This window comes from Nicotiana sylvestris, chromosome 2 (genome assembly GCF_000393655.2).
Source record: "Nicotiana sylvestris chromosome 2, ASM39365v2, whole genome shotgun sequence".
Lineage (NCBI taxonomy): Eukaryota > Viridiplantae > Streptophyta > Magnoliopsida > Solanales > Solanaceae > Nicotiana > Nicotiana sylvestris.
The window spans coordinates 42,893,786-42,905,246 of NC_091058.1; positions in this window are offsets into that span (position 1 = coordinate 42,893,786).

Here is an 11,461-nt window from a genome sequence, read left to right on the forward strand (position 1 = left end):
CTACCCTCACCATTGTGTCATGTTTGGTTCTTCTCGAATCTGACCAGAAATGGTTAAATCCCAAATCGAGTTTTTAAGAACCCTAAAAATACCAAACTTCCGGATTCGGTTCAGATTATGATGAAGATTGAGGTTTAATCGACCTTAGTCGAATTATTTTCAGTGGAAAATACTTCGACTAAGGTCAGTTTGATTTCAAACAAAAAATCCGAAATCCAAGTTGAGTTCGAGTCGGAATAAAATTAAAATTCAGAGGTATTTTTCTATTTATTTTGTGTATTCTACGTGTATTGTTGTCTGTATTAATAGCTTGTTAATTTTTTATATTTGTGTTTTGATTAATTCTGTCATTTCTGTTTCTTACCTATCTACTTGATCAGAATGTGAATTGTTTCTATTGGTTGTGATTGTTTACAATGTGTGTAATCGACTCGATTAAGTTCGTCGATTAGTTATATTACGAATTTTCATTTTTGAAAATGTTGACTGAAACAATCTGCTTCTATTGTTTAGACTAATTATTGACAAATGTTGTAAATAGTCAATTGATTAGTATTCGTCAATTAAATCATGTTTGTTTATGAATTAGTGAATTCAAATGTATGCTGTATTGTTGTTTTCTAAACGGGACATTGTCAGTATATTGACAATGCTCCTGTATTTGTTTGCTTTTAATTCAGTTTTGAATTCCAGTTGAAATAATCCTGCATGTTCTGTATAATGTTAAGGTTGTTTTTATTCAGTTGAGAATTCCCTGTTTAAATTCAGTTTTTGTCAATCAGCCATTAGAAATGTAATATACTGTCTCAAAATCATAGGATTGGTTATAGCTGTAAATCAGAAAGATAGTTAAGTCTATACAGATTGTAGAATCTGTTTTATAGTGGGTTCTGATTTTTCAAGTAATAACAGTAGGTCAGGGGCATTTCTAGGAATGAAACAGTAAAAAACAGGGTGTTAATGCTAGTGTATTATAATGTAATGTTAATGGCTATATTTAAGTAATAAAGGGGGAACAAGGGATAATAGGGCTGCTGAAAATCATGTTAGGATCACATAAAGTATTAAAAAGAAGTTTCAATGGAAACTTTCTGGTTGTTAAAGGGATAAAGGGTCCCTCCAATACTAATTGGTATAGAACCAACCCTGTATAAATACAGGAGCTGGACAGACCTTAAGGGGCAGTAGTCTTTATCAGTTTTTAAGACAAAGAGAGACCTTAAGGCAGACTGGGTCAGAGAAGATTTTAAGAAAGAAAAAGAAAAGGAGAAGTAAGAGATTTTTAGGATTAATATTCTGAAGAAAGGAAAAGAACTCAGATTTTGTTTAAAAGGAAAAAGAGGAAGAAAATAGAAAGAAAAATAGAAAAGAGAACATTCACACACACACATAATTTGAAACAGAAAAATCGGAAATAAGGAATCCGCAACAGAAAGAAACTGAAATCTGAAATGCATTCTTTCTGGAATCTGTCCGTTGTTTGCCTCTGAATGTTATTCAGAAAATCTGAAATTTCCTTAAGTCTCTGTCACTGTGCATCTGGGTTCCTCGGGTCCTGTTTTTGTGGCTCAAATCTGTGGAAATACTGATATATTTTGCTGCTTTGCTGCTGTTGTCACTGCTGAAATTCATTTCTTCTACCTCCATTTTCAGGTACATGTCTTTTAAATTTTAAGTTGGAAAGAGATTCAACATGACTCATCAATGAAGTTCGAATTGAAATTCTGTTTTTATTTGTCCAAGTTCATCAATTTAAATTTCATTTTTATTTTATGTTAGTTAATTAGTAGTGAATTCAATTTGATAGCTATGAGCTAATTGTCTTGCTGTGAAAGTTCGTATAAAGATTTGTAATAACATTAGCTCATTATCTCATTAGTTCAATCATATTAAATTGTCGAAGTAGGGAATATGGTATGAATGTTGGTCATTATTTAAATTTTGTTGTTGGTTAAGTAAGAAGTGATGTAGAAGTGCCAAGATAATTATAGTAGTGATATTTATTGTTACATAAGGTAAAGATGGTGATGTTGATAAGATAATAGATGTGTGTATAAAAGTGGGCGAAAGGCGATATGATGTAGCTTATTACAATACGTTATGAATACGATATACAGTTAAGTTGCATGTAAGGTAATTTTATTGAATTAACTTGTATAATAATTCGGCCATTATAGCTCGGTGTCTATCTACCTTCATAAAACAAATTAACCAAGTGATTAGGCCTATTAGATTAAAAGCAAGCATATAAGAATGAAAAGAGATGTATAAGTATAAATTGCCACACTTCATACCAATGATAATTAGAAGTAGAATTTGCATTAAGTAAATAATGAAAATTCTCGGAAAATATTTCCTTCCTTTATGAATCATTTATTTTCAGTTCCATATGCAATTTATTCTTTGGCATATATATATATGTCATATTTGTTTAAAATAGTATTAATCATATTTTTATTCCGTTCTTTGAATTTGAATAGTCTTGGATAAACATGTTATATGCGGAAATTATAATCAATGGGCAACATTCAATAAATTGTGAATTCTTTTTCAAGAATTAAGGATATCTTAAAGGAAAATTCCTCATAATATAATAAACATTTTATGGAAAAAACCGTAATATCATTACAAATGTGTCGCGCGATTAGGGATACGTTCGCGTACCCTGATTATATTTTTAAAAGCAAAAAATTCGGATTACGCGTACGCGCAATTTCGAACGAATATTTGATAAAAGGATTTTTCCAAAGGTGTTAAATCAATTTCATAAAAAACCGAGATGTACGGTTCACTATTCAAGAAAAACAAATATTCTTGATTCGACACAATTTCGAAAAATGATTGCTCAATAAATATATTATCAAAAGTTATTGTGTACACGTACGCGTGACACAATTCCGCATTTTTCTTATAACACGAATATACGTACGCGTAATTCGATTCAAAGAAGGTTTCTTAACCACAATAAGTAAAAGCGGTAGAAAAATCATGTAACAAAAAGTATTTAATAAAAATCAAGATAATTAAGCCAATAATAAAAACAATTAAGCGACCGTGCTAGAACCACGGAATTCGGAAATGCCTAACACCTTCTTCCGAATTAACAGAATTCCTTACTCAGGATTTCTGGTTCGCAGAATAATAAACAGAGTCATATTCTCCTCGATTCAGGGATTATAATTGGTGACTTGGGACGCCTTAAAATTCCCAGGTGGCGACTCTAAAACAAATAAACAAATCCCGTTTCGACTGTCCTTCAATTGGAGAAACTCCCCACGCGCCCCGCGGGCGCGGAGAAAAAGAGGTGCGACAGCTCTGGCGACTCTGCTGGGGACCAACTTTTGTTACTATAACCCAGAACCATTGGTTCAGGGTTTAAAGAATTCGAGCTTAAAATATCTGTTTTTCTTTTGGCTTTATTTACTATATAATTTTCAACTGTTTATATGCTAATATGCTAAATATTTTTTTACCGCTTTAATATTATTTGAATTGTGAATATATACAACTGCTACGAAACCCCCTTCTTTCTGAGTCTTCTGAATTTATGGTGTATACGTGCGCGTGACCCACCTTTCTGTTAAAGTCATACCAAATAAGACGGAGTCGGGACAAGTAATTACGCCGGGCAGACTTTCGTGCTCCCGGTACATTACCCCGCTTCGGCTCAAACTGTCCGTTTGGGTAAGCTAGGTTTAGAACAATCAACCTAAGGTTTTACACTTAGAATAACTTAGCCATGTACCGGATCCCTAGTAGGAACGAATATTTGCATCATATGCATTTGGCCTTGGAGACTCAACACAGGGGTTGGGTCTGTCTAGGACAGGTGAACCCAAAATTAAAAGACCATCATGATGCATCTTACTTGTTATTTGTGCATTCATTCGCCTCGAACATGCTTGTTGACCAGCTTAAATAAAATCTTGGTAAGAAGAAAGGAATAAAATGGGTTGCTTTAAAAATTTCGAAAAAATATAGTTTTAAATTTTTCAATAAATAAAAGAAAAATTTCGAAAATGATTTTAGCATAAATTTTTCCAAAATAAATTTTGACTTTATTAAAATTAACTTTCAGATACAAAATGAGCACTACACAAAGCCCCTCATCCACAAGTACGGAGGAATTTCTATGTCAGCTTCAAATGTGGTGGTATGATTTAGGCGAAGACGGTCAAAAATGGGTCGTCAAGCATTTGGGAAATCTCACGGACATTATGAAAGTTGAGCCTCGGGATGATCTGATTACGGCATTAGTAACTTTCTGGGATCCTGTTCACAATGTTTTTCGTTTCTCTGACTTCGAGCTTACTCCTACATTAGAGGAGATAGCTGGATATGTTGGTTTTGACGGAAGTTTAAGAAATCAAAGCTTGATATTCACAAAGGCTCCTTCAATACATCGATTCTTCGGTCTTCTGAACATCAGCAGTCAAATCAGGAAAAGCAATGTCATCAATGGATGTTGTTCCTTCAATTTTTTGTATTCCAGGTTTGGAAAGTCAGATGGGTTCGAAATTCATGAGAAAGGCCTTACTAATAAGCAAAACAAAGACACTTGGCAGATGCACCGTCGATTTGCTTTCATGGTGGCTTTTCTAGGAGTCATGGTCTTCCCAAATAAAGAGCGAACAATTGATATTCGCACCGCAAAAGTTGTGCAAATCCTCACCACTAAAGAAAATCACACCCTTGTCCCCATCATTCTATCAGATATTTATCGGGCTTTGACTTTATGCAAATCAGGAGCGAAAGTTTTCGAAGGATGCAAAATTTTGTTGCAAATGTGGGTGATTGAACATCTCCAACAACAACCCAAAATCATACAGTATGGGTCGAACAAAGCTAATTGCATCGAGAGCTATGAGGAAAGAACAAAAAATTATCAAGCTCCAGAAGGGATAGAAGCATGGGTATCTCATCTAAAGGCTTTAACGGCAAATCAAATTGAATGGACTCTGGGATGGCTCCCGATGAGAGAAGTAATACATATGGCAACCTCAAATAGTTATCTACTACTATTGGGATTGAGAAGCATTCAGCCGTATGCACCACTAAGAGTCCTAAGGCAACTAGGGAGATATCAAATAGTTCCTGATGAGGAAGATTTGAGTACGCAAGTAATCGAATTACACCCAGAAGCCACTATTCCCGAAGCTTTACTTCAGCAAATGTGGAATGGGTGCCGATACTTGAAAAGTGATACTCAAGTCCTAGACACTACCAAGGGTGAGATAAATCCTGGATATGCAAGGTGGTTCGAAAAGCGGTCTCGCGTGGATGATGTACCAGAACCTGAGCTAAAAAGGCCAACAAAAAGACCCCACGTTCAAAACTTCAATGATAAAATCCAAGAGCGGTTGATCTGGGGAGAAAAAGAAAAAGGGTACAAAGCAACTATCCATGCCCTAAAAGAAAATCTAAGAAGCCTCAGTTTGGAGAAAGATTTGCAAGAACAAGAAGCCAAAGGCGAGAAAAAGAGTCTAGTTTGTGAGAATGAAAATCTTCATGCTCGATTCCAAAAAATGAAAAGAGTCTCTGAAACGCCAAAGAGGAGCTGGAAGTATCAAAAAACCATCGCCAATCTCTTCGAAAAAATGCAAGATTATGATTCCATGCTTGCGGAAAACGAAAGGGCATTGAGCAAAGCAAAAGAAAGGATCCAACAATTAAACGAAGAAGCCAGATCTAACAAAGAACGCCAAGATAGGCAATCCAAAAAAGACAAGGCTCAATTCAAGAAGGAAAAAGATTATTGGATGCGATCAGAAGACCAGCTTCGTGCACAACTAGAAGAGGCAAGAAGATGCAACAGAGAATACCAACAAGCAGACCTCGACAGGGAAAGATCGCAAGCAAGATTAGAGCAGGCCAGACTCCGAGCTCTATTAGAATCAGCTTTAGATCGTGAAAACCGTGTCAGAGACATAGCCACCACTCGTCAGCAGCAATTGCAAGACCAAGACCAACGTCTCCAAGGTTTCAGGGCACAGATCCACGACCTGGCAGTCTTCACATCTCAAAGTTATGTAAACTGCCAAGGAATGGATTATGAAAGGTTTACAGAACATGCGCCCACTTTTGCTCGTCATCTAGCAATGGAGTTGGAAAGGATGTATCGTACGCTGGGAGGCCATCCAGGTCAAGCCCCACATTGAGCAGATAATCCAATATTAGAGAACAAAAGTGGAAAGTGGGGCATGTTGTGAGATGTTATGAATTGTATCTTTTATTTTGATTTAAGTGTGTGTGTTTCAAGCTATTTTCTTAAAGTTTTCAAATGTAATTCCATCTTTGTGTAATAAATAAACGTGATTGACTTTAGTCCAAACTACGTAGGGTCTGATTCATGTTTGGCATGATACGTAGGCAATCTCTAAGATTCCACCACCACGATAAAGAATATATAAAAATAAATAACAACAAAATTTCAAGAAAAGCTGGGACGACACAAGCAGCCGAGCAAATACATAATAGAAAGGGATTATTTGTCTAGGAGCATTGCATCTCAACGTGTGATTATATATGTGTTAAACTCTCAAAACTAACAAGTTTGTCCATTTTCAGAATTCAAGCAGTTAGTTCCTCTAAAGAGTATACTGGCATATTATCACTATCACACAAGATCAAAAGGACCGATACCCGAAAGTATGTCTATCCCAGATGTTGACACAGGTATGGAGATAGAAGAGATGGATGTCGGGAAAATGAAAGAAGAGATGCTTAAGCTCAAGCAGCAAATGGCTGAGATGTACCAAGCTTGGTCTACAGGACAGTTACCCCCATCTTACCCAAATAACCCTGCTCCATCAATGACCCAAACTCAGGATAATATCACCACCGAATTATCCCCAAGTTTCCCCATTTATCAGCATACCGAGGCACTACCTCTCAGACACCACAGTCTCCACCTCCAAAACCAGTTCCGTACTTTCCTCCACCTATGACTCCTGTTTTCGTAGCACCTCCTCCTGCTACATTTCACAAATCTCCTAGTGAGCCTACATTTCAGGCCCAAGACAACCAATATTACCCCCGGAGCCCACCTTCAAAGCCTCCGAAATCAATTCAACTACTCCTCGGTTTGATCTCCCAACCGAAATTGACAAGCCAGTCAAAAATGTTGAACAAGAAGAGATGTTCAGGAAGGTCAAAAGTCTAGAACAATCGTTCCGAGACATGCGAGGATTAGTTGGACAAGTCAGTGTAGCCTACAAAGATTTATGCTTATTCCCTAATGTACAATTGCCAGTTGGCTTCAAGATGCCCAAATTTGACCTATACAGCGGGCACGGCGACCCAGTAGCCCACTTAAGGGGTTTCTGTAGCAAGATGCGAGGAGCTGGGGGAAAGGATGAATTATTAATGGCATACTTCAGTCAAAGTCTAAGCGGATCAGCTTTGGAGTGGTATACACGCCAGGACCATGGAAGATGGTACACCTGGGATGACCTGGCACAGGCATTCGCATACCATTTCCAATACAATCTGGAAATCATCCCAGATCGATTATCTTTGACCAAATTTGAGAAGAAACACAATGAAAGTTTCAGAGAGTATGGTTTTCGGTGGAGAGAACAGGCAGCAAGAGTGGATCCTCCTATGAAGGAGAGCGAAATGATAGACTACTTCCTCCAAGCCTTGGAACCAACTTACTATGCCCACTTGGTTTCAGCGGTTGGAAAATCATTCAACGAGGTAGTGAAGATGGGAGGTATGGTGGAAGAAGGCCTCAAAACAAATAAAATCATGAGCTATTCAGCAATTAAGGCAACCACTCAAGCTATTCAAGGCGGGGTAGGAGGAATCGGAAGAAAGAAGAGAGAGGAAGCAACCGTAGTTGATTCAGGAATTTGGCCGGGACCCAGGGTTTCACCACTTTACTATAATCAGCAACGACCTCGCCAATCATCTTACCACCATGATTCATCCCAACACTACTATCACCCTTCAGAGCCTCATTTTGCCATTAACCATGCTCAAGCATACAATCAGCCACATGTTCACACCAATTGGCGTGCTCCTGTCACACCAAATACTTACCCACGAGCCTATCCCGGACCAGGTTTCAGGCCTAGGCCAGCATTCAGGGGAGAAAGGGAACAGAAAAAGAAAACTTACACTCCATTGGGAGAATCTTACACTAGTCTGTTCCACAGGTTGAGACAGCTAGACATGCTGAGACCAATACAATCCAAACTACCCAATCCTCCACCAAAGAATCTGGATTACACCATTAGCTGTGAATATTGCTCCGGTGCACCAGGCCATGATACGGAGAAATGTTGGCATTTGAAAAATGCAATACAAGAGCTGATTGATACTAATAAAATCGAGGTTCAAACCCCCGAAGCTCCAAATATCAATAGAAATCCAATGCCAGCCCATCAAGAGGCTAACATGATAGAAATCATACAAGCTGATGGAGAGACAAAGAAGCCGTCACAAACTGTCATGATGATCAAGACTCATGAAACCAAGCCAGATAAGCAGTTAATGGAGGAGAAGCCGGTGTCTAAGCAGAACAAAAATGGTGATAAACCGTCTATGATAGTCAATGAGGCATCATCGAGCAAAGTTGCCGCAAAACAAGAAAGGCCGAAAGTGGTAGTACCAGGGGTTGCTAACAAACCCATTATATTCGTGGAAGGAGCCCGTACAGATCAGGTTATTATTGCACCTGTAATCCAGCTACCGGTCATCAACAACAAAGCCATCCCATGGAACTATGAACGGGTGACTGTGATGTACAAGGGCAAAGAAATCAAGGAAGAAGTGTGTGAGGTGCAAGGCTTGACACGTTCGGGAAGATGTTTTACTCCCGAAGAGCTGAGAAAAACTAAAAACAATCCAATGCCAACAAAGAGAGCTGTGACGGAAGAAGAGGCGGAGGACTTTTTAAGTAAAATGAAACTCCATGATTATTCTGTTGTGGATCAATTAAAGAAGACCCCCGCTCAAATTTCATTGTTGTCATTACTGATCCATTCAGAGGAACACCGTCTGGCGTTGATTGAAAATCCTGAATGAAGCTCATGTTCCTGAAAAGATCTCTGTAAATCATTTGGGCAAAATAGCCAACAGAATCTTTGAGACAAACAGAATTACATTTGCTGATGATGAATTACCTGTGGAAGGTACCGAGCACAACAGAGCTCTTTACCTCACCGTGAAATGTGAAAACTCCGTAGTAACCCGGGTATTGGTTGACAATGGGTCCAGTGCAAACATATGCCCTCTCTCCACTTTAAACAAATTAAAAATTAAAGAGGAGAGGATCCAGAAGAATAGTATCTGCGTACGAGGATTTGACGGGGGAAGCAGAGATTCATTTGGCGACATAGTGTTGGAGCTAACTATAGGGCCAGTTGAATTCACAATGGAATTCCAAGTGTTGGACATATCTGTTTCTTACAACTTGTTATTGGGTCGACCATGGATCCATGCTGCTAAAGCAGTCCCGTCAACACTACATCAGGCTGTCAAGTTTGAATGGGATCATCAAGAAGTAGTCGTGTATGGAGAAGAAAGTTTAAATGCTCACAGCAGTACCATTGTACCGGTCGAGGGAACAGAAAATGACCAGGGACCATGGGTATACCAAGTGACAAACACAGTGTCGATAGAGAAAATTCCAGAAGGGAAATACCTTCCGAATCCAAGGATATCCTCTGCATCAGTCATGATAGCTTATGAAATGTTAAAGAATGGCTTTATACCCGGCAAAGGTCTAGGCTTATTTCTGCAGGGAATTGTGCAACCAGTATCTCTCCCCGAGAACTGGGGAACATTCGGTTTAGGGTTCACACCCACCGCCAACGACGTAATAAAGGCCAGGAAGTTGAAACACCAAGCATGGGTTCTTCCAAAACCAGTACCACATCTGTCAAAGTCTTTTGTCAAGACCGGCGCTAAAAATCGCCTGATAACAACAATTAAATCCCAGGTTAATCCTGAGGAGGAATTAATTGAAAGGTTCGAGAAATTGTTTAGTGATGTGAATATGTTGGAAAGCGGAGAAGGGTGTAGCAACGCAGAAGTTCAATTCGTTGGGCCAGAAACAAAGCTCAATAATTGGAAAGCCACTCCTCTCCCAATTCGAAAGGAGTCTTGGTAGTTTATTTTGATTTTCTTTCAGTTTGTTTGGGTTATTTCAAGGTTGTAATCCCAAAGTTTATCTTACAGTTGGTTTGAAGTGTGCAAAACCTTGTTATCTTTCATCATCCAATAAAAAACAGTTTCCTTTTTATTATCATTCCTAATAGCTTTCTTTTCTTTTTCTTATTTTCTGTACAGTTCTTTTTACGCTGGCTCTAGTGATATGGCATGCATGAGGAATCTTCAGCCCAGTCTTAAAAAACAATCTGGTTCCGAAATATTAATTCAAGAAACATATTGTGATTATGAATCAGAATATGATGAAGATGAGGTTTTTGAAGAGATTAGTAAAGAGTTAATTCACTTTGAGGAGAAAATCAAACCTAACTTGAATGATACCGAGGACGTCAATATAGGGGACACGAGTAATGTCCGGGAAACTAAAATAAGTGTCCATCTCGAGCCAAAAATCCGAGAGGAGTTAATTAAAGCACTCATAGAATTCAAAGATGTTTTTGCATGGTCGTATGACGACATGCCGGGCTTGAGCACTGATTTAGTGGTCCACAAATTGCCCACCGATCCAATGATGCCTCCTGTCAAGCAGAGGCTGAGAAAATTCAAGCCTGATATGAGTATGAGAATTAAAGAAGAAATCACCAAACAATTGGAAGCAAAGGTCATTCGAGTCACTCGATATCCTGTTTGGTTAGCTAATGTCGTTCCTGTACCAAAGAAAGACGGCAAAATTAGAGTATGCGTCGACTATCGCAATCTCAACAAAGCAAGTCCAAAGGATAATTTCCCATTACCCAATATCCATATTTTGATCGACAATTGTGCCAAGCATGATATAGGGTCTTTCGTGGATTGTTATGCCGGATATCATCAAATTCTAATGGATGAAGAAGATGCAGAAAAGACGGCATTCATCACACCATGGGGAACTTATTGCTACCGGGTAATGCCATTCGGTTTAAAAAACGCCGGAGCAACCTATATGAGAGCAATGACCACAGTGTTTCATGATATGATACACAAGGAGATCGAGGTATACGTGGACGATGTGATCATAAAATCAAAACATCAGGCCAACCACGTTGGGGATTTGAGGAAGTTCTTCTTAAGACTTCGCAGGTACAACCTCAAACTTAACCCTGCCAAGTGTGCATTTGGAGTTCCATCTGGAAAGTTATTGGGATTCATAGTCAGTCGACGAGGCATCGAGCTAGACCCATCAAAGATCAAAGCCATCCAAGAACTACCACCCCCAAGAAACAAAACTGAAGTAATGAGTTTGTTGGGAAGGTTAAATTATATCAGCAGGTTTATTGCTCAGCTCACAACAACTTGTGAGCCAATT